Raw genomic sequence first — 24470 nt, forward strand, 5'->3', positions numbered from 1 at the left:
ATAACATACAAGGGAACTCCCATAAGGTTAACAGCTGATTTCTCAGCAGAATCTCTGCAAGCCAGAAGGGAGTGGCATGATATACTTAAAGTGATGAAAGGGAAGAAACTACAACCAAGATTACTCAACCCAGCAAGGATCTTATTCAGATTTGATGGAGAAATCAAAAGCTTTACAAACAAGCAAAAGTTATGAGAATGCAGCACCACCAAACCAGCTCTACAACAAATGCTAAAGGAACTTCTCTAAGTGGGAAACAAAAGAGAAGAAAAGGACCTACAAAAGCAAACCCAAAACAATTAAGAAAATGGTAATAGGAACATACATATCGATAACTAAATTAAACATAAATGGATTAAATGCTCCAACAAAAAGACACAGGCTTGCTGAATGGATACAAAAACAAGACCCATATATATGCTGTCTACAAGAGAACCACTTCAGACCTAGGGACACATTCAGACTGAAAGTGAGGGGATGGAAAAAGATATTCCATACCTCAACATAATAAAGGCCATATATGACAAACCCACAGCACACATCATTCTCAATGGGGACAAACATTTCCTCTAAGATCAGGAACAAGACAAGGATGTCCACTCTTGCCACTATTATTCAAAATAGTTTTGGAAGTCCTACCCACAGAAATCAGAGAAGAAAAAGAAATAAAATGAATAGAAAAAAAATTGGAAAAGAAGAAGTAAAACTGTCACTGGTTGCAGATGACATGACACTATACACAGAAAATCCTAAAGATGCCACCAGAAAACTACTAGAGGTAATCAATGAATTTGGTAAAGTTGCAGTTTACAAAATTAATGCACAGAAATCTCTTGCATTCCTATACACTAATGGTGAAAAATGTGAAAGAGAAATTAAGGAAACAGTCCCATTCACCATTGCAACAAAAAGAATAAAATACCTAGGAATAAACTGACCTAAGGAGGTAAAATACCTGTACTCAGAAAACTATAAGACACTGATGAAAGAAATCAAAGATGACACAAACAGATGGAGAGATATACCATGTTCTTGGATTGGAAGAATCAATATTGTGAAAATGACTATGCTACCCAAAGCAAGCTACAGATTCAATGCAATCCCTATCAATTACCAATGGCATTTTGCACAGAACTAGAAGAAAAAAATCTTAAAATTTGTATGGAGACACAAAAGACCCTGAATAGCCAAAGCAACGTTGAGAAAAAGAAACAACAAACAGAGCTTGAGGAATCAGACTCCCTGACTTCAGACTATACTACAAAGCTACAGTAATCAAGACAATATGGTACTGGAAGAAAAACAGAAATATAGATCAATGGAACAGGATAGAAAGCCCAGAGATAAACCCATGCACCTATGGTCAACTAATCTATGACAAAGGAGGCAACAATATACAATGGAGAAAAGACAGCCTCTTCAATAAGTGGTGTTGGGAAAACTGGACAGCTACATGTAAAAGAATGAAATCAGAACACTCCCTAACACCATACACAAAAATAAACTCAAAATAGATTAGAGACCTAAATGTAAGGCCAGACACTATAAAACTCGTAGAGGAGAATATACAGAGAACACTCTTTGACATAAATCACAGCAAGATCTTTTTTGACCCACCTCCTAGAGTAATGGAAATAAAAACAAAAATAAACAAATGGGACCTGGTGAAACTTAAAAGGTTTTGCACAGCAAAGGAAACTATAAACAAGATGAAAGAACAACCCTCAGAATGGGAGAAAATATTTGCAAACGAATACAAGGAAACAAAACAAAAGGAAATATGCGTTCCACACTTTTTAGCTTATTTTGTAACCCACTTTTCCTTCATATTTTGCTTCAGAGAAACCAAACCAAATAAAATATAATTATAATATCAAGGTCCTTAAAAAGAAAACCCAAAGATTTATTGAGAGGAGAATATAATAGAGTAGCAGGTTGATAATTCCTATGTGGATTTTTCTCTGGTGCAGGTAACTTCCCCTCCCCTCAACAGGAAAAATGCTCAGGGCTTTGTGTTCTGAGTTCCCAGATTCCCTTGTCTTGGATGGGGAAGGGGCCAGTGTCAGCTCTTTTGTGTTTTAGAATGCAAAAATTAGTTTTGAAATGTAAGGAGGAGCTGGAGGGAGTGAGGGTATGGGACTGAGCTTTGAGGGGAGGAAGGGGACGGCCTGGCTCCAATGGTAGAAAGCGGGTGGCGGGTCTTGAGTAGCAGGCACCTGTGTGCCTCTCGCCATCCAGCATCCCAAGCTGTGATACACCCAGGCTGAATCAAGCGAATGAGGCTGTGGACACGTGTCAGTGAGCACTGAGTGTCAGGACTTGGGGGCCTGGCCTGGAGGGGGTGGAGGCCACCAGAGGATCCTGCAGGTGGAGCCAGGGGCTGGACATTGGGCAGCTTGCTGGCTACCATAAGGCACCCAAGGCCCCTGTCCAGTGTTCCTGGATCCTGGAAACTTTAGAACCCTAGAGTTATTTGCCGATCCCAAAGGAGGGGCAGGGCCAGCGTGGCTAGGGCTGAGTTAGATTTCATTAGAGGAATGAAGAAATATGGCAATTTTTATGCTCTAGGGCAGTGGAGTGATTCCCACCACACACAGATTTGTTGGTAGATCATTGATGAAGGGAGTTTCATCCAGTGCTTTAAAGAAGCGGGTAGAATTGAAGTTTGGTGTGTGGAGAAAGAACAACAATGCATGAGCAGGTCCAGCAGAGCCAAAGGTGTGATGGGGGAGGCCTGCAGAGGAGCTCCTGGCAGCAGGTGTTAAAAAGGGACATGGGGACCAGAAATCCCTACAGTTTTCTGTGGGTGTGGCTACAAAAACCTCCCCTGACTCCTCCAGGACACCTACAGTGAAGTTGAAACTTGTTCGGATGCTTTTGGGTGGCTGGCTTCTCCTCCCCCTACTTCCTCTTAGAAATGTTTTAAAGTAACTCTGGGTCACTGTTACAAAAAATCATATGAAGAGACACTTCCTCTTATTCCTGGCCTCAAATTCCTCTCTCCAAATGCAACCACAGTTCCCTGGTTCCTGGTTCCCTGTTTCTTGTTTATGGGGATGGTTGTTTATATATTTTTTCTTAAGCAGTAACATACCTGCTCACTGTTCTGCCTTTGTTTTGGTCACATGACAGTTTATCTAGAGTATTTGGAGCTCCAAAGCATCTTTATAATGCTACTTAGTATCCCATTTTATGAATGGACTCTAATACATTTAACCAGTTTCCTGTGGTTGGAGTTTGGGGTTGGTTCAGTCTAGTAGGACGGCTACAATGACTCTCCTTGTCCTGTGAGTGTATTCTCTCAGAGAACTCAGGGCACTCAGAGGGGAATCCAGAGTCCACCGTGTTGCAGAGACACCCAGAGGGGACTCAGAAACCTGAAGTCAGAGGACCAAGAGAGATTAAATGCCAGCGAATGGGGCTTTCTTGGTGGCGCAGTGGTTAAGAATCCACCTGCCAATGCAGGGGACACGGGTTCGAGCCCTGGTCCGGGAAGATCCCACATGCCGCGGAGCAACTAAGCCCGTGCGCCACAACTACCGAGCCTGCGCTCTAGAGCCTGCGAGCCACGACTACTGAAGCCCGCGTGCCTACAGCCCGTGCTCCGCAACAAGAGAAGCCACTGCAATGAGAAGACCGCGCACCGCAACGAAGAGTAGCCCCCGCTCGCCGCAACTAGAGAAAGCCCACGTGCAGCAATGAAGACCGAACGTGGCCAAAAATAATAAATAAAACAAATAAATTAAAAAAAGAATGCCAGGGAATGTTAATATTGGGAAACTTTGGGGCTTCTCTAGCCTGAGAATTAGAGATTTGAGGGATCCTAAAGAGATCTCAAGGACTGTTCATTCATTTTCTCCCTCCTCTGAATCCCAGGAGTCCCTTGACTAACCTTCCCCAATGTGCCTGCAGTAGGGTCTTGAGAAGGTAGACTCACCTTTACCGTCCCTGCATCACTTACAGGCCCCCCAGAAAATACGATTGAATTGAATCTAATTTTCTTGTGAACAGAAGTATAGCATCTGCTTCGCTGTTGATGTTTTCTTCCTCTGAATCTTCCAATGGAGAACTGCAGTCCTTGCAAAGACCTTCCATTTATTTCTGGGGAGCAGCAGAGGGTGTTTCACATGCCCTTAGTAATAAGCCCTTTCAGTGGCTGCTTGACGTCCCTGATAATTTTTACCTTCCTCCTGACTCTGGCTCCATCTCTTTTGGGCCCTGCTGCTGTTTTGCTGGGCTGAGCAGAAAGTTCCATACTTTCGACATCACGCTGACAGCTCTGCGCTGTGAGCCTTGCTTGCACAGATCCTGTAAGTCCCTGACATGCCACCATGCTCCTAACATAGGCAAACATAGGAATGTTCAAGTTTGGGTGTGGTTCCATCTTCCAGGACTGGCTCAATGTTCAAGGACTATGAAACCCAGTATTTCACTCTCTCATGACCTAAAACGCAAACAGAAACTCCCTTGGGAGGAATAAGTGGGTGGTTGTGTAGACAGATGCTGAGTCTCCTAGTAGTTGAACATTGAGACCAGCAGTAGGGCGGTGCCACCTTAATGGACTTAACGGATGATGCAACTTAATGGACCTTAGGCCCTCGTTCTGACACAGTAACACACCTGGCTATTGTTACTCATCTTTGACAATTCCACCACTTGTGCAAGAAGAAATTGGTTAGGAAGAAAGATTTACATAAAAGAAAGGTGAAAGAGAATTATGCAATCCCCATTTTTGTTTTCTTCTCACCTAGTGGAGTTCTGTGGCAAGCTAGCAGAAACAGCAGGACCTGCTTCAGTTATGTTCTGCCAGAATTTGCCAGCGTGCTGTAAGGACCAGCAGTGGTTCTGATTGGTTGGAGCCCATGCCATCTGAGATGTTAAACATGCCTGGGTGTATTCTGAAAATCATATTCAATATTGCACAATAATTTTATATATGGAAAATTTTAAAAGGGGATTTCTTTTGCAATTCAATCTATAGGAAGCGACGTTTGGCAAATTCTTTGGTTGGTGACATAGGAAAATGCAAAAGATAGAATGGGAGGGGAGAGACCACTGGGGACCAAACCAGAATTTGGGGTAGCGGTAGTAAGAATTTTTCACCTCTCTGATGGGCACATGGATGAAATAAATTTGAGAAACACTCAACTACTAAAAATATAGGTGATAGAGGTGATTCTGGCTATGTACCAGTTGGGGTAATGCATGAAGAAAACCCCTATTATAGCTTCCCCTCTGTATGTTGGCTGGAGAGCATGCGTTGTCAGACATCAAGATTGAAATCACTCAGCCCTGTGGTCATTGGAGGTGCCAATGGCCTTCCTGTGTCTCTCTGGGGTCCAGAGTATTCTTCCAGGACACCCTTGTTTGTTCTTGTCATTCTGTGCCTTTGGGCTTCTGTGCTGGGAAAGGACTTTCTGAAGCAGAGGTCCACGGGGGGACAGTGTGTAGAAGTTGAGAGCAGGGTTTCAGGATCAGGAAGACCTACTTCCAGTCCCTCGGCTGCCACTGACTGGCTATGTGAATTAAGGCAAGTGACTTTATCTCTCCAGCCCCAGGTTTCCTCTTTGGTGGACGGTGTTAGATTGGATGGTGTTGGAACCTCTCTCAGAGGAGAGACGAGGATTACATGAGATGCTCTCCTGAAGTGTTCCCCACGGTGCCTGGCCCAGAGTACGAGCTCTGCTGCTAAGTGGCAGCTGGTACTGCTGACCCACAGGGGTGGGAGAGGGATACTGGGAGTTTGATTTCATGCTAGAAAGAGAAGGCAGAAATGTCAGGAAGGCTCAGGGAGTCCCTGTTTGGGAACCTGAAACGGGTGATGACCAGGAATAAAGACCATAAGAAAACTGTAAGACTTCTGAATCTTTGAAGTTTTCCCAGTCCTCAGTATACCTCTAGTTCTAGTGAAGAAGAAAATCTTTTTCCTGGTTTTCAAGAATGTCAAAGGTAGCTGGAAAGACAAGTCTGTCCTCTGTCCTAGGCCAAAGTTGGGAGTAGAGAAACTCTCAGGAAACAGAGTAGACAAAAAAACAAAAAAGGCTTGTATCCTGGGGCCCGCAGGAAGGCAGAAGAAGTAGCTGACAACAAGACAAGGCTCAAAATATGGCCCTGGGGACCCAGCCAGCTGCAAGCCTGCGGTGCTTCCTGACATAGTGGCTCCTGGAAGCCAGTTTACCCAGGAACACTCCCTACCTGTGCTGGGTCTAAGTTTGTGGCTTACTACAAATAAATATTTACGTAATGAACATATAAGTGAATGGGCAAGCTCGCTTAGCCAATAGTTTCTGTTATTTAACTGCTCTCCAGCCCACCAAAGGCATCAGGTGTGCATTATCTGATCAACACAGAGAGCAGCAGAGCTGGGCCGTTGAAGAGGCTACACAGCTGTGGTTTCTGCCAGGGCAACATCCCTTCTTCCAGCAAAGAATCTATCTTTTCCTTTTGGGGAATCACCCCTCCCCTATTCTTGATTTGGGTTCCATCCTTTAAGACTCAGTTCTAGCAGGAGGTGACTTCTGGTAAGTTCTTAAATCCCAATGCCAGGGGTGGTCACGTGACACAAGCTAACCAATCAGAACCAAGCCAGTATGTTCAAGGAGGGGCACATGATACAATCCAAGACGATGAGATGCAACTCCTGGTACCTGGCACATTGGGACACAGGGGCTCTCTTCCTAGAGGGCTTTAAGTTTGTCTGCTTGCAACTCTTGGAGTTTTGCCTTCCCTCCAGGAGAGCCTGAGTGAGGATGGAGGCCATCAGAATAAAGTGGAGACAAGAGAGGGAGAGAGAAATGCCTGATGACACCATTTGAGCACCTGTCTCTGATTGTGTGGATCCGGCCCTGCACTTTTCCATTGCCGGGGCTGGTAATTTCTCTTTTTTGCTTAAGTTGGTTTGAGATGGGTTTTCTTTCACTGAAATACAGCAGGAAACTGAGGGGGTACCTTCTGTTTTCACCAGTGGAGTAGAAAAGCAACATCGTCCTTTTCCTTTAGACCTGCATTATAGACTTCTCTTAACTTTTTAAGAGTTAATCTCTTCGTGCTGACCCTTGGTTTTCCCAACTCATGTCTTGACTCAAGCTCTTGAAGCTAATCTGAAATTAATTCCACATCTTGTAAAATAAGGGGAAACAGAAGTTGGTGAGAGAGTATTTTACGAGATAGTTTTTTTTTTTTTTTGGTCAAACGTCTACCAGTGTGTCCTCTGCCAAGGCTGGTTCAGAGCCAGAGATTTAAGCCCTGGAGGAAGTGCTGCCTTCTTCACGGCATCTTTTTTTTTTAATTAATTAATTAATTAATTTTTGGCTGCATTGGGTCTTCGTTGCTGTGTGCGGGCTTTCTCTAGTTGCAGTGAGCGGGGGCTACTCTTCGTTGCGGTGCGCGGGTTTCTCATTGCAGTGGCTTCTCTCATTGCGGAGCACAGGCTCTAGGCACACAGGCTTCAGTAGCTGTGGCTCGTGGGCTCAGTAGTTGTGGCTCGCGGACTCTAGAGCACAGGCTCAGTAGTTGTGGTGCACGGGCTTAGTTGCTCCACGGCATGTGGGATCTTCCCGACCCGTGTCCCCTGCATTGGCAGGCGGACTCCCAACCACTGCGCCACCAGGGAAGTCCCTCACTGCATCCTGACAAAGAGTAACTAATAGCTTTAAGACAGTAAGTAAAAAGATGGAAAAGAAAAAAAAAAAACATCTGGACAATGGAAATGATGATTCAATTACTTTTCAGGTTCTAAGGGTGTGGTTTGGGGTTTAGTAGGTATTAAATGTGTTTTGCATCTGAGCCTCCATGTGTGTCTCTGGTAAGAGAAAATGTCTCTTAATTGAACCTGAGAGGCAAATACAAACTGTCTTTAGTTTTACATGGTTTGACAAACGTGCTTTTCTAAACTGTGGGTCAGGTGAGATGTGGTTCTTTCTTGTCTACGTGGACACCCTGTTCTCCCCTCTTCGGCATGTCCAAAATGTTCCCCACTGTGTGTGTGACTTTGGGATGGCCCCCAGTGTGCTTTTTGGACTGGATCAGTGATTCCAACTTAAAGAAAAGAAAAAAGCAGTGGGGGGCTTGGTTTGACATGGCTTGTACAGAAGCCCACCAAACTGGAGCTGCTTGGGCTGAGGTGAGAGTGCGGGGCTGGGAGCCCGCCTTGTTTGGCCTCCTGCGGTGCCTCCCCAAGCCTCTAGGACTCTGAGGGGCCTTGTGGAGTGCCCACATGTTCACCAAGGGCCTAGCCCCCTGCACACATTGCAGCTCTCTCATTCTAAGTGTCCCCTCTGCCATGAAACCTTTCTAGTACCCCGGCCCACACAGATTTCTTCTTTTTCTGCGGCACTTTCACATTTGTGAGTACATCACACACTCTGGCCTATGTTTTTAAACTGACCTCGGTGTGGCGATTTGTCTTCCTTTGAAACTGACATGTCCATGTCTTTCTTTTGGGAAGTGACTCAAAACTCACTTGGGAAGCCGAATGTAACCGAAAGAACTCCAGGAAATGGGGACACAAGCTTTGTTCACAGACTGTGGAAGTCTGGCCTCATCACACCAGGGCAGAGCACGGCCAGTGCAGACCTAAGGCCCCCACATCGGTCATCCTTCTCCCAGACCTTCTCACCCTAGTGCACACATTGGCCAGGCTGTGGTAGTTGGAAGGTCCTGGAAGATACCTGTGTGAGCTGGGTCGTGGCCTCGCCTTTCAGCATCACTGGGCCAACCAGTGATGACGGCATCCCCAGGAGGAAAAAAAGGCTGGGCCTATCACTAGTACCCCACCTGCCTTAGTCATTTCCTTACCACTGCTTTCCTAAATAGAGGGCTTTACAATTGTCATCCTCACTCTGGGGTTCTGTGTAAACTTCACTGGGCTTACAAAACAAACTTCACGCAATGTGATTTCATTCAACACGGCATTGTCTAACGTGGGGCCTGACCTAGGACTGTGTAGGAAGGTTTTCTGAGGCTCATAGAGACATTGTGGTTGGAGCGTCACCTAGTGGCGGCAAAGAGTAGTGCTGGTCAGGAATGAATATAAGGAATATTTCCAAAGGGTGGATAGTAAGATAAAGAGCATTCAGGGGTCTTTGGTCTCCACAATTTCATTGAAAATATGCTTTAAAGCAAAATTATCCTGAACATAAGTTTTAGTCTTTTAAAAATGATTCCAAAGACAAGTCTGTGTCACCATAATGAATACTAGCTATTGTTATAGAGTTCTCTAAATGTAGGAGATTGGGAAAAATCTATAAGTTTTCCATCCCATTTAAGTTTCTATTTTTTTTAAAATTGGTACATCCACATCCTCTGGGTTTCCCATGCATGTTTTAGCTGTAGGAAGATTTCCCTGAACCTGGAGATTTGGGACCCATGGAATGGGTACCACGCAGTATTACTTCAAAGGGTCTGCATTTGCTCACCCAACCTCACCAAACCTCTCAGCCCCAAGAGTGTCCAGTCTTACGTGTCATCCAGCTGTGGGTCTAGATGTGGTCAATCCAGGTTGCATCTCAGCCCCTGAACGAATTTGGTAAGAATGTCTCTCTCTTTCACTGTCTTTGTTTTGTTTTGTAATTTATTTTTATAATGGGGTTTAGCTGATTTCCAATGCTTTACACCCACTTGATTCACTTACAGAGAGATATCAATAAATACTTTTTAAGATTAAAAAAGAAAGTTGGTACATCCAGAAATAATATACCATGTAACCATTAAAGAGAAATAGGTTTATATATAGAACTGGCTAAGAGATATTAAAAGAAGGATGTAGGATGTAGAAAGTATCAAGAGAATGCTACAATTTATATGAGAAACACATTAGAAAAAATATATGTAAATTTGGTCTGAACAAAACTTTTGTTAGTATAGTGAGAGACTGAATTATTCAGCTCCAAAGAACAAGGGACATTTGCTGCTTCGAGCCGCAAGGTGTTCTCAGGTGACTTAGAACCTAACTAGTGCCTGAGGATCAATCCTTGTGATGTGTAGTGGTCCTACAGCGGCACCCCACTAAAACCAAATACTGCTCTTCCAGGGACACACAATATAAGGACTGATCATTTAGTGCTGTAAGCGCCCATGGCGTTTTTAAACTGTCACAGGGAGAAACTGAGACATTAGAAGAGTCTAACTGGCCCAAGGGTAACTCCCTGGGGAGCTAGACCCAGAAGCAGCTCATATCCGCTCCACCACACTGTCCTCAGAAAGCTGTTCAGATCACATCTCATATCCGAATTAGACTACTGAATTGATAATGGGAAATTGTGCCTCAAAGGCCAACAGACAGCCAACTCTGGGGATACCAGCTGGTTTTATGTATGCTTTCAAGTACTTAATTGAGAATTGAAAGAAATCCTGCCCTGAAATGGCCAAGATGGGGTTTTGGCCCTCCAAAACTGAATTTTGTGCACACAGAGAAAGCCAGCAGAAAGCAATTTCTTATCATGTCAGTCAGTCTCCTGGATTCCCTTCCTGCAGGGTCTGCTGGAAGCAAGAGTGGTAAGAATTTTTCTCTTTTCTAAAATTAGATTAGCCAGAGAAAATATTTGCAGAGCTAGCTCCTTGGGCCCTTTGAGTTGGAGTCTTCTAAATTGTTAAAATTTTAGAGAGCGCTCATCTTAAAATACTTTACCTATTTTAATTGGTATGCAGAAGCCCCCAAAGGCTTCAAAATTCCAAAATAGCCTCATTGAAAGATTTGTTGTAGAAGGCTAATGAAAGATTAATGATATAAAAGGTACCTAAAACAGACAAAGTTTAAGGATGACATAACTCCTGCTTCCCTCTGTCCTCCTTTATTTGAGTACTCATCCTAGTAATCCTCTGTCTGGGTTGCCTTTCTACTCCGAAGAGACTATTAAATGGTTACTTTAGAAATGGGACCACCTGAGGCTGTAGGCGAGAGGCTGTAGGTGAAACTATTCAGATCAAAGGCCAAACTGAGGGCCATAATTAAAGAATTTCTTAAACCCAGGGAGCATCCTCAAAAGTTTTTGTAAATGGATTACCAAGATGAGGGGCCACCAGTCTGACTAAACTCCTAAATTTAGCTGATATTCAGAGCCTGATGATAGAAAAAAAAAAATTTTTTTTTGACCTCCTCTGAGCTAAAATGAGGGAAAGAAAAGCATTCCAACGTAGGTGAATTGGTATGTCATTCCTTTGATAACATTAAAGGGGTCACCCAATTCTTTGAGGAATTAAAAACAGCTATCCTTGCTTTACAAATCTAGTCTTTACAGGACTAGAAATGTGAATCGAGAAACAATCCACAGCCTACCAATCCTTTTACCACTCCCCAAACCTCCCCTACTTATTTTAAAAGGCCTTTAAGTATTAAGAAAGGTCAACAGAGTCATCATCATTTAAGTGTAATACTTGTACCTAGGTTTACTAGAAATCAAATAAGATCTTATTACTCCTGTTATTAAAATTTGTCAGCAAGAAATATAACTTGATGAGATGAAACTTTTAAGTAAATTAAATGTCAATGAGATAAGAGTTTTTAGGTGAACTCTTTAGGAATAATTATGTTTTAGGACTGTCTACTTAAAATATTTTCTCTAGATTTTTGGTAACTTGAAACTGCTAAATGAAGTTAAATGATGGGAATTCATTGAATATTCAGATCATTTCCAAATAAGATACTGGAAAATTAATTGCTAAACAAGTCTAAGTTTACCTACTTTTGTCTTATTAGAGAAAAACTGAGATGTTTGGGTTCCTTGGACATGTCTTATACCCCACTGAGGAAAGAAATTAGGTTATAGAAATGTTATAAGTTTGCCAACCAGAATGTGCTGATAAGACAAACAGTTCATAATTGCTTACTTAGTTTTTGCTAGAAACTAAGGTCTTTTAAGGTTAAGAATTCTAATTAAAATATGCAATTAAAACTACTAAAAATTAGTAAGTAAAATATCTTTGTATCCAAGGAAAAAGAAGGTGTAAGGAATGGAAATGTTTTTTTGTTAAGGGGAAAAGAAAGTAATTTTGTCCTAAAGCTGGTTATTTCTAAATGGGGAAGAAAATAAGGGACAAATTAATATGGATATAGAAAGTTGTAGGAGGTTTGTGAGAAATAAAAGAATCTTTAGAAAGGAATACTATGTGTAGTCAGGGCTAAGGTTAGAATAAATTAAAGTAAGTAAATTTTAATGTTAATGTGGTACAAAACCTGACTTTGGTTTTCTCTCTGTTAAGAGGACAAAGTTTTCTTAAAATATTGATCGACTTTTTTTTTGAGGGGGGGAGGATTTTATTTATTAAAATTTTTATTGGAGTATAGTTGATTTACAATGTTGTGTTAGTTTCTGCTATACAGCAAAGTGAATCAGTTGTACATATACATATATCCACTCTTTTTTAGATTCTTTTCCCATATAGGCCATTACAGAGTATTGAGAAGAGTTCCCTGGGCTATACAGTAGGTCCTTATTAGTTATCTGTTTTATATATAGTAGTGTGTATATGTTAAACCCAATCTCCCAATTTATCCCCCCCCCTTCCCCCCAGTAACCATAAGTTCTTTAACTGGTAATCTGTTATCATTTTCTTTTGAAATCTTTTATTGTCACTTTGATTAAGTGAATAAGTACTATTCTACAGTGACCCGTGATACTATTTGACCAGGTGTTTTGAAACCTTTTTGATATTTTGACAAAATTTCCAAATATCAAATTCTAATTGACGTTCTTTTGACCTCTAGCTAATTTTGGGATGCTTCAGAGAGGACCCCTGAAGCATCTCAGAGAGAGGAATAATAAACTAATTAGGCTTATTTGCTATGTTAAATTACATAGAAAGCATTGTCAAATGAGTGGCGATAGGGCTTCCCTGGTGGCGCAGTGGTTGAGCGTCCACCTGCCGATGCAAGGGACACGGGTTCGTGCCCCGGTCTGGGAAGATCCCACGTGCTGCAGAGCGGCTAGACCCGTGAGCCATGGCCGCTGAGCCTGCGCGTCCGGAGCCTGTGCTCCACAACGGGAGAGGCCACAACGGTGAGAGGCCCGCGTACCGCAAAAATAAAAAAATAATTAAAAAAAAAAAATGAGTGGCGATAAACCTTCTTAGGTAATATTGTATGGGTAAATATTAAAAAGATATTCTAGAAATTATATGGAATTTCTAAAAATCTGATATGTCCTGGTAAAATGTTATCAGTTATAATTCTAGTTATTATCTTTTTTTTAACATCTTTACTGGAGTATAATTGCTTTACAATGTTGTGTTAGTTTCTGCTATATAACAAAGTGAATCAGCTATATGTATACATATATCAAAAATATGGAATGCTTCATGAATTTGCGTGTCATCCTTGCACAGGGGCCATGCTAATCTTCTCTGTATCGTTCCAATTTTAGTATATATGCTGCTGAAGCAAGCACTCTAGTTATTATCTTAAATGTTGTATTCATAGCATTAATCAAGTTTCTTTGTTAATTGCATTGTAATCAGATCTTTAACTGTGCCTTTTAAAGTGTTTTGTCATTTATGGACCATTATTGTTTTATTTTGATGCTTTTGCAAAAAATGCTTCATCTTCAAGAAGAGTCAGAGAAATGACTTTTTGACAAGTACAGGTTTCTGATAACTTTCAGATCATACTGCTGAACTGGGTAAGAAATTAAAGAATTCTAATGGAAAACCTGATAGCTTCACAAAACTGTTAACAGAAGATTAAGATCAAGGATTAGTCACGTAGGACTGAGTGAACTGATGAATATGGTATAATTTTTGGGTTTTGTCTGAAATATTACTGGTTTTAATCTGTATTTTCCAGATATAAAGAAACCTTTCTCCTCAAGCTAATTATGACTTACAGCAGTTTGGTAAATTATACCTTTGTAAGTAGAATTGAAACATTTATCTTTTCTCTCTACCTGATTCCTCCAGAAATTGGAAACTCTTATGTTCCCAGCAGGCTTGTCATCAGGTGACTAAGAAAGGCTGCCTCCTGGCAGGTGCAGGAATCTCGATATTTTGGGGAACTCAAGAGAGGAATCCACCCAGATCTATAGATATCACAAGCAGAATCTGATGGCAAACCAGATTGGTGTGGTTTTCCTGGACTTGAGAGGCCTTTTAAAAGTTCAGTTTGAGATTTCTTGTAAAAAGTTCCAGCAGAGCCAACTTAAAAGAGCCTGTATGATCAATTACATTTATGTAAATGATCAGGCCAACTTTATTGAAACCAGACTTATTTTGCAAATAAGTCAGTCTTAATTTGGCTATATTTGGTAGAAATTAGGGCAATTTTAGAGGGGGAGAATTATAGTTCAGTGGACATTAAGTAGTAGTGTTACTGTTTTTGAGGGTTTTTTGCTGTGTGTGTTTATTGCCTAAGACTCACTGCTCAGATGGCTCCTTGTTGCTCTGTTACATTATTATAAAGTTTGTTCCTGAAGCTTAGCACAGTAATTCATCTTTGGATGAAGATCAGATGCCCCATGACCTGCAACCAGGAGATTATGCATTGTCGCAGCTTTTTCAGTATGCCACTCTTTCTCCCTAACTGCAGGATACAGTTCACTTTTAAAGGGGTTAAGGTGACAGCCTTCTAAGGGTCTGAAGATGCAAGGAAAGGGCTAGATGGCAAACAGGTACACTTAATTTCCAATTATAAAATATTCCTGGTGTGAAATTTTAAAGTGATGGAGTTGGTAAGGCGAGGCTATGGTGAGGAATGTGAGGAAAGTTTTCTGGTACAGCAGCACTTGCCTAGGAGAGATAACAACTGAAGATGTGTTTCTTACAGCTGGCTCTGACCAGCTGAAGCTGATAAAGGACCATGAAATTGGAGAGACCCTGGCACACCAGGCTCTCAATGGTCCTAACTGAAGACTCTTCCTAAACAGTAAGCAGTGAGGTTTGGTTTAGCCAACTGTGTTTATTTCTTTTATTGAAGTATAGTTGATTTACAATGTTGTGTTAATTACTGCTGTATGGCAAAGTGATTCAGTTATACATATATATATATATATATATATATATACATTCTTTTTTATATATATATTCTTTTATATTATGGTTTATCATAGGATATTGAACATAGTTCTCTGTGCTCTACAGTAGGACCTTGTTGTTTATCCATTCTATATATAAAAGCTCACATCTGCTCACCCCAACCTCCCACTCCATCTTGCCCCCAACCCTGTCCCCTTTGGCAACCACCAGTCTGTTCTCTATGTCCGTGATTCTGTTTCTGTTTCATACATAGGTTCATTTGTGTCATATTTTATATAGATTCCACATATAAGTGCTATCATGGTATTTGTCTTTCTCTGTCTGACTTACTTCATTTAGTATGATACTCTCTAGTTGCATCCGTGTTGCTACAAATGGCATTATTTCATTCTCTTTTATGGCTGAGTAATACTCCATTGTATATATGTGCCACATCTTTATCCATTCATCTGTCACTGAACATTTAGGTTGTTTCCATGTCTTTAGCCAACTGTGTTTAGACCTGTGGATCCATTCTGTCCTCTCCAGAGAGATCCAGAGTACTGGAACTCAATCCTTAGTTAGCAATAACCACATGAAACCTGCTTCTGGCTAGCACTTTAAAAACTCTTTTTCCCTCTCAGTGAACTTCTACTTCATCACTAGCTTGTGTTCCTTCATCTAGCAAGTCAGTAGACTTAGCTTTTTCTTTTTACCTATTCATCTATCCATTCCTTCATCCATTGTCCATCCATCTCTTCACTTATTATTTATTAGCTCTGGTGGTCTTTGTTTTATTTGTTGACAGGCATAAATAAATTAGTATATGTAAAGCACTGATAAGTGATAGCTACTATTATCTTCTTCACTCACTGGTATCTTGCGTATATATTATAAGAACATGTCCCTGAAATATTTTAATTCTGTCTCTATTGGAAGCATACATGAATGAGTCATTGAGTTCAGCTGATAGAACGTTTCTAACCCAAGTTTGTAAGTGACGGTATGGTGTTCAGGAAAGCCTCATTTGGCATCTAGAAAGATGGCTGGGAAGATTTTAAGCCTCTTCAGTGGGAAAGAGGCTGACATATTCAGGTCTAAGTTCAGGGTCAGACACTGACGTTTGAAAGACTCTTCATTGTGATTCTAACTTAGGGACTTTTGAAAATTATAACTGAACTCTTTAAGAAAACAGGGTTAAAAGGTAGTTTGTTGGTATATGAGCATCTGTAAGGCCTGTTTCCAAAGCTCAGCATGTGCCCACACGTGCCCACAGGTACACAGCCTTGGCCTTGCCCTGTAAACTCCCAGCACAGCACACAAGTGTGGGCCCTTGTTACAAAGGAAATGGCTCTATTTCTCAGAGCAAAGAGATATTGAGGACACTTCCCAGTAAGTGGTACAGAACAAGGCCCTGTTGTTTCCTAGACCTGCTGTTCTGTGTAACGGGAAGCTCCGGGTCCTGTCCCTGCCCACCCGGTCCGTTACTGCTGCAGTGGAAGCAGCCAGTCCAGGCTCTCCTGGTGAAGGCCAGCCCAGAGCCGACACCACCCTCCTTTCCTACTTGCCTGGGCTGTTGTGGCACATGTTTGAACTGGCCAATGAGGAAAGGTCATGGGCAATCTTGAATCAGCTGCGAAGTGCTGCAGAAACTTTAAGCACAGAAATGGACGGGGACCCTGAGGTCAAGACTCTAGATTCCACTGCCCTGCAGTCAGAGCACCTGCTTCTGCAGGTCAGGTCAAAGACCACTGGGGACTGCATGACAAAGATGGTAGTAGGGTCACTCAGATAGAGCCAGCAGTCCAGGCCATCACAAGCTGGGAACCAGCTCTGCTTCACGTGTGAGTTACTCCTCTTCTCATTGTCCTTTTAGTTGAAGTGAATTATTCACTTGGAATCTCTACTTTTGCCAGTTCTCCAACTGGCATGGCTGCGGCTCCTTTCCCCAAACCAACACTGAAGGACCTGTAGAAGCAGGAAGGAAACATGGATTCTAAACATTAGCAACAAACCACCCTCCCGCATTGTGCTTCTCCCTAAGGTTAATGGCTTGAGCTCTCATAGTACTGTCAAGAGAATGTCCTTTCCTCCCCTCGAAGTTCTCCGTCTTGCAATGAGTCCAAGGAACCCCAAAGCCCACTTGGTTCAGTTGATTTCCACTGAGCCCCATCAGTGCTGATCTGGGGCCCTGTGGGTCATGCCAGAAGTTGAACCCAGGCCCTGCTCTGTGCTGCGTGGTTAAGGCTCAGGGATACAAACTGTCCTGCCTGCGGCCCGTGACCGGTCCAGCAGTGGCTGTTAGTGATGCGCGGGTGGGGGAGAAGGTCCTCCTCCCCAGCCTTTTACTGATGTCACAGCTTTTTGTCAACATCTCTTTGGCGTACACACACACATTCACACACACAGCCATTACCCCCAAGGCATCCCCGTAGTTCAGGAAGACTGGCTCTAACCCCGACACACAGGCCCTCCCCGAGAAGGCCCTGTCCTGGAGCCTGGTCCAGTCCAGACTCCATTGTCCCTCACGGGCTTGTCTGCTGGCCTCCTAGGCAGCTGCTCTGACCCACTGATGTGTTCAAATAACAATGAACCTCAGAAGGGAAGGGGTCAGGGGCTCGATCTGTACACCTTCCACATAACCAGATCTGGATGAATGCTGATGGCAGCCTCTGTGACCCCCTCCGCCATGTCCTGTTTCACACTTCTTTACCAGGAGGTAAAGGCCTGGAGACATCTGCTCTGGAACAAAGATCTGTTTCAAGGGCTCACTGAGACATTCAAATGATCATTCCTTTTGTTAATTTTTCTTCACCAAACAATCCATTGCATGCATTGTCATTTTATATGTGTCTGTGGTCATTTTCAGACTTACTTTGTAGGAACAGAACAATTTTTCCAAAGAAAATTTAAAGAGGATCACAGTATTAAAAACACCAAAGTAGTTCTGTTCTGGCTGAAGCAGGGGGGTGACACTGAGGGCTCTGCGCTCTGCTCTCTCGCCCTCCTGCTTTCCCCCTGCAAACCCCCTGTGCTCTGAGGACACCAGCTGAACAGTATTCACATCAAGCTTAGGATCTAGAATGAGAAACCCTGAGTGTGCGGCCATCAGTCAGGGCTCCTGGCTGTAAGCAGAAAAGGAGTTTATTACAAAAACAGTGAGTAGGTCGCCACCCCCCTGGGAGGGACAGAGGACAGGTTTGCAGGGAGCAGCCCCACATAACAACACCGTGAAGACAGTGCTGTGACTGGGCACAGGGACCACGGTTCACCCCACTGCCACCACTGAGCCTGCACACAGGGCCCTGCTGCTGGAGCTGCGGCCATGGGGCCCCTGGAGGGTCCATCTACCTAGGATGGAGCCTGCAAAGTCCTTGCTTCTTCACTCTTCCAGCTTCTGAGTCATGGTCTGGGGCGAGAGTGTCCCGTTGGAGGACGTTGTACCACGTGCCTGCACTTTAGCTTTGAGGAAGACTGAGAAAGTGGGTATTTGGCATTTTCAGCCTCTATTAATGCGAGATGGATCTATTTTAGGAGGTTGGAAATTCTCCAAAAGGAGAAGGAGGTTCAGATGCTGGGGGAGAAGAGGGATGACAAATGTCCACTGCAGTAGCTCTGGCAAGTTGCTTTACTTCTGAGCATCATTCCTCTAGGAAAGACAATGGCCCTTCTAGGTCATCCATCCATCCATCAGCAAATGTTTCTTGAGAGCTGTTTATTTTTCTATTGTTTCATAACAAAGTACCCCAAAGCTCACTGGCTGAAACAACCATTTTAATATATCTCATGATTTTGTGAGTTGGGAATTTAGGAAGGGCTTAGATTATCTGAGAGATTCTTTGCTCCATGTGGAGTCAATCGGGGTCCTTTGGGACATTCACAGGGTAGCCAGTCAGACCTGGAGCCTTCACAATAGCTTCATCCATTTGTCTGACTCTTTGGGATGGGTGGCTGGGAGGCTGGGCTCAGCTGGCCTCATCTCCCTCCCCACGTGGACTCTCTGCATGGACTCCCCAGCAAGAGAGCTGGACTTCTTACGTGAACGCTCAGGGCTCCGAGAGACCAAGTCCTCCTTAAGAACCTGGAGCTGTCATAATGTCACTTACACTGTATTCAATTGGTCAAAGCAGTCTCAGGCTAGCCCAGATTCAAAAGGAGGAGAAATAGACTCTGTTTTTTTTTTAAATTTTTATTTTTTTAAAATCTATTTATTTTTTGCGGTACGTCGGCCTCTTACTGTTGTGGCCTCTCACTGTTATGGCCTCTCCCGTTGCGGAGCACAGGCTCCGGACGCGCAGGCTCAGCGGCCATGGCCCATGGGCCCAGCCGCTCCGCGGCATGTGGGATCTTCCCGGACCGGGGCACGGACCCGTGTCCCCTGCATCGGCAGGCGGACTCTCAACCACTGCGCCACCAGGGAAGCCCTAGACTCTGTCTCTTGATCGGAAGTGTCAAAGAATTTGCAGCCATCTTTAATCCACAATAAGAACCAACTATGGGGCAGGCATATATAGGAGCAGGGCATACAAAAATAAATAAGACGTGGTCCTGCCTTCAAGATGCTCAGTCATAGAAGGTTACATGAAAAGCAAACAAATGAAAGCAGTAAATGAGATCAATGCGAGGATGCATTGTAGATTGCAAAACAACGCTAATATGAAGGATTAGCTCTAAAACCAGGATATAACAAACTCTTCTAATGCTCTCAAATATCAGAAATCATTTATTGACCAGTTTGCCAAGAATCAGGAACTCAGCTAAGAGTTTTCCTGGCATAACTGTCCCCAATTCTCAGGGCAACTCTACTGCTGCAACTTCTACACGGTAGAATCAATGCTTCTTGTTTAATTACACAACATCTTTGGATCTTGCTTTATATCAGCACCCATCACTCTCTGCTCATGGAAGCTATTTAATAGATGCTTCTCAAGATAGCCACACAGGCTACTTAAGAAGAGATTTTCAGTTTACAGTCACCCACCCAGTTATTCCTTGAAGGCTTGGATTTCTCCCTCTCGTAATTATTGCTTTAATCTCCTGAGCCACGCAACAGCAAGTTTTCAGGCTACAAGGCTGAAAGAGTTGAAGACATATCTAATGGTACAAAATTTAATTTCCTACTGTGTAAAGAGAACTAGACAACAGACCACTTTGTGCAAATACAGTTTCTGCCTCAGAGAACACTCAGACAAGATTTTAAAACTGTACATTTACCTGATTGATAAAGTGACATGTAAAGATAGACAAAATTAGATTGTAGGAAATTTGAAAAGTAAAAACACAAAAGAAGTTACTCATAATCTCATCATCCAAAAATAGTACTAGTGGGCTTCCCTGGTGGCGCAGTGGTTACGAATCCGCCTGCCAGTGCAGGGGACACGGGTTCGAGCCCTGGTTCGGGAATATCCCACATGCCACGGAGCAACTAAGCCCGTGCACCACAACTACTGAGCCTGTGTTCTAGAGCCCGTGAGCCACAACTACTGAAGCCTGCGCTTTAGAGCCCGTGAGCCACAACTACTGAAGCCCGCGTGCCTAGAGCCCGTGCTCCGCAACAAGAGAAGCCACCACAATGAGAAGCCCACGCACCTGAAGGAATAGTAGCCCCCGCTTGCCGCAGCTAGAGAAAAGCTCACACGCAGCAACAAAGACCCAATGCAACCAAAAATAAATAAATAGAATTTATTTTAAAAAAATTCTAAAAAAAATAGTACTGTTAACATTTTGATTGATTTCCTTCTGGGTATTTATTTATTTACTTATTCATTTTCACTTACTGAAAGTAACAAATTTCATTTTTTAAAGGGCAGTTTTAGGTTTACAGAAAAATTGAGCAGATAGTAAAAGTATTTCCCTTCTATCCTCCTTTCCTGTCCTATTCCTAACATTCTGCATTAGTCGGCACAGTTGTTACCATTGATGAAGCAATTTTGAAACACTTATTAACTAAAGTCCATCATTTACACTAGGGTTCACTCCCTGTGCCGTGCGGTTCCATGGGTTTTGACCCATGCATAAGATCGTGCATCCACCGTGACTGAGTCACACCGATTAGTTTCCCCATTTTCTTTTGTATTGTCAGATCCAACCAGAATACACTTTAGCACGCAGCTGTTCTCTGTTTTTCACGTCAGAGCCTAACAAGCCTTCCTTTACCGTATTGCCTTCTGCCTCTGCACGCCGATAAACTCAAACACCATAGGAGGCACCAGCCTACAGGTAACCATTCCCCTGCATTAATACTGTGGACGGGTTCTTCCCTCATCATATGGGATCTCTAAAAATCGGTTCGTGGAAATAGCTTTCCACGATCTAGATAAATTCAAGGAAGAACAAACACAACAACAACAAAAAGGTTTAGGAAGAAACAGCGCTGTGTGGCGTCCCCCAGCACCTCCCAGACAAAAGGCTTCCGTCTGAGGCTCGTGCTGAGCGCCAGTTTCCTCGTGGCTGCCCGGAACCCGGAGCGGGGGATGGGCCTTCCCTGGAGGCCAGGGAAGAGGGGGTTGGCCGGCTCTCCGCTTCCTTGCTTCTCCGGGAGGGACTGCGCCTCAGCACCACTCCCCCTTCATTGCCATCCATCTGCGCCCCTCGGAGCCTTTAGATGTAAACCCGGCACTATTTTCTTTCGCCTTTAGGACTGGTTGGCTTCGTGGGGAGATGAGCAGTGGCGTTGGTGGAAGTGAACTCGGGCCGTGTGGGACGGCTGTAAGGGACATGCCCGTCGGATTACCCGACCAGGTCAAGCTGCTTTCCGGGAAACTTCAAACTGTGGAACGCTGTCCGGAAAGTTTTCACCGGAGGGCGAAAGCCTGGCAAGGTCCCTCTGCCAGCTGGCATGTAAAAGTGTGCGCCAGGATTAATGAGCATAATAGTACTTTGTTGTGGTGGTGGTGGTGGTGGAAGTGATATAACCCTGACGCTCTGCATCTGAAGACCCCGGAGCCCGTCCGCACGGCCTCCTTCACCGCTCACGTTAGCCCACAGCTCAGCGCCGCGTTCCTACAACGCGGTGGCAAGCGCGGAATCCCTGAAGTCCTCAGAGATGGCGCCGCCGTCCGTGGTTCCTTGCGTCTGTCACGTGTTCCACAGCTGGTATGTGCCAGAACTGGACGCTGTCTCCGGGACAGCGCTTTCCTCATCCCTCACCCCCGCCCCGCACTTAAGAATGGGCCAGGCCCGCCCCTCACACCCGGGTGCATCCCATCCAGAGATGCCTGTGCAGGCTCCACCCGTGGGGCCCCTCCTGGCACCAAGAGTCCCCCTGAGAGGCCTTGTTTGTTTTCGCCGCCAGAGTCCAGTCTGTCCCCTGACCTCTGACCCAGAACTATTTGTTCCAACCATTCCCAGCCTGTTGCCCTGGCTCAAAACAAAGTGGATGAAAGGTCTTTCCTCAAGCCCTGCTTTCATGCTCAGGGGGTCAGTGAAAATGAGTGGTGTGGTCATGTGGTTGATGAATCATTTTGGCCTTGAAACGAACAGTAAAATACACTCTAGTTCAGGGCCTAGTAGGGCGTTGACAGCTGAGAGGCGGTAGAGTAAACGATAGGAGCACAGTCTTTGGGCCAGAGGGACCTGGGCTTGAGCCCGGCTTTGACTCCTCTGTGTTGTGTAATGTTAGGCAGACCTCTTAACCTCCCTGGGCCTCAGTTTCCTCATCTGTAAAACAGGGCTGATCATAGTGCATCTCTTATACAGCGTTTGTGAGGATCCCATGAAAACAACAACAAACCCCACCAAGGTAAAGCACTTAGCCTGCTGCCTGGCCTAAGTCAGCTCTCAAGACACTGTAGTTCTTTTTATTCAATCGCCAGGAAAATGCCGAAGAATCCACGTGTTGTGTCACTGGTGTCCCTAGCACTGTCAGCAAACACTTCCACGTTGCCAAAGGAGCAGCACCCTTCATCCAACACACCTTTGCTTTGTCTTTCAGGCCTCCTGCTTCCACAGATGCTCATGGGTTTAGGTCATTAACCTCTTAGGCCGGGAAAGTTTTCCTCATGATTGTGACATAAGTGAGTACAGCTCTGAAGAGCCAAAGAGGTTCTGGCAAAGACCTGCACAGGCCATGAGTTTCCTGTGAGTTTCCCACTACCAGCCACTTGGAAGCCGCTGAGGTTTGATTGCAGACTTCTCCTTCCCACAGCTGGCTGCAGTTTACTTTACCTCGGAGTCCGCCCTTGATCTCTTGCACGCTGACAGCCAGTTCTGTCTGGCTGGGGGATTGTGACAGCCTTCGTTTCCATGCGGGCAAAGTCTTTTGAAAAGGGGAAAAGCTCGTTAGTTAGCTGTCATCCTCAAACGTGGTTAAGTTATGAGTAATTCTAGGAGGGCCAGGGAGCTGGCAGCCCATTAGGTTGAGACTTTTATCTCCTTGTACAGAGTAGTGGGAGATTAACTGGGATATTGTATGTAAACGTTTCTGTCAGCTGTGGAGTTGCTTAGAAATCCAGCAAGGAGGGTGACCACGATATCACTTTCCCTACCTCTGGGAGGTCGGTAGAGACACTCCTGGAATATGCAATCTCGCTATACCTCCACACGTGTGCACACACACCACCCGCATTCTGTGGTGAGGAAGGGATGGCATGTGGCCTTAAGGGTTGCTTTGGATAAAGGGTGCATATTTCTGCTAGTGTTTTTTTTTTCTTTTTCCAGTCAGGCCTGGCCGTGGCCGTTGCCTCAAAGCCAATGGCACCGACAGGACTTTTCGGTCTCCTCCATCAACTCCAGTCCGCTGCTCCGTCACTCAGCTTCCAGCAGGTGGCGCTGCTTCCCGCGTGGGCCTGGCCCGCCTGCCTTCGCTCCGAGGAAGCCAAAGAGATGCCGGGAAGTTGGGAAGTGGGTCCTCGCGCAGGTCGAGCTGCCGCCGTGGCAGACGCAAATGATGACACACCGGCTTGACGAGGGCCTTTGTCAGAAACCATGGGGATCTGGCGTTTCCGCACAACGGAAAACAAAGTGCTTCTGCCAGAGTTGACATTTGCTCACCATTGATTCCGGCGCATTTACAGGCAGAATGAGTTTGTGTGAGATTGCAGGACCTTGCCATGAGTCAGATTCACTTTCTGTAAATCAGAATCAACATTACATTTCCCCTCACTTTGGCCCATTACTTGAACTTTTAGGTCACCGTCTGTATTTGTATTAACTGAAGAAATTCGGGTATTTCATAAGAACTTTTTTTTTTTTTAAGGGCAAAACCAGCTTAGGGCAGATTGTAGTTTTGAGATTTTTGTTGCTCTTAGCTCCAAAAATAGGTTGGCTTTGTATATTATTTACATGTTCAGAAGTATGCCATGTACAAATTCAAGTGAAATTTGCAAAATATTTTCTGGCAGGAAGCCCAGGAGGGGTTGTTCAGGGGGACAATGGTGCCTGGACCAGGCATGGGAGCAAGACACGTAGGTGAGGAGACACAGGTGCAGAGCTTGTTTTCAACACCTAGGAGAAAATGTAGACAGCTGGAGTTGATCTGTTCTTAGGGTTATGGCCGAATTTTGATACTGGGGCAAAGAGACAAGATGGAG

The sequence above is a fragment of the Stenella coeruleoalba genome (genome assembly GCF_951394435.1).
Source record: "Stenella coeruleoalba genome assembly, chromosome: 3".
In the NCBI taxonomy this organism is placed as follows: domain Eukaryota; kingdom Metazoa; phylum Chordata; class Mammalia; order Artiodactyla; family Delphinidae; genus Stenella; species Stenella coeruleoalba.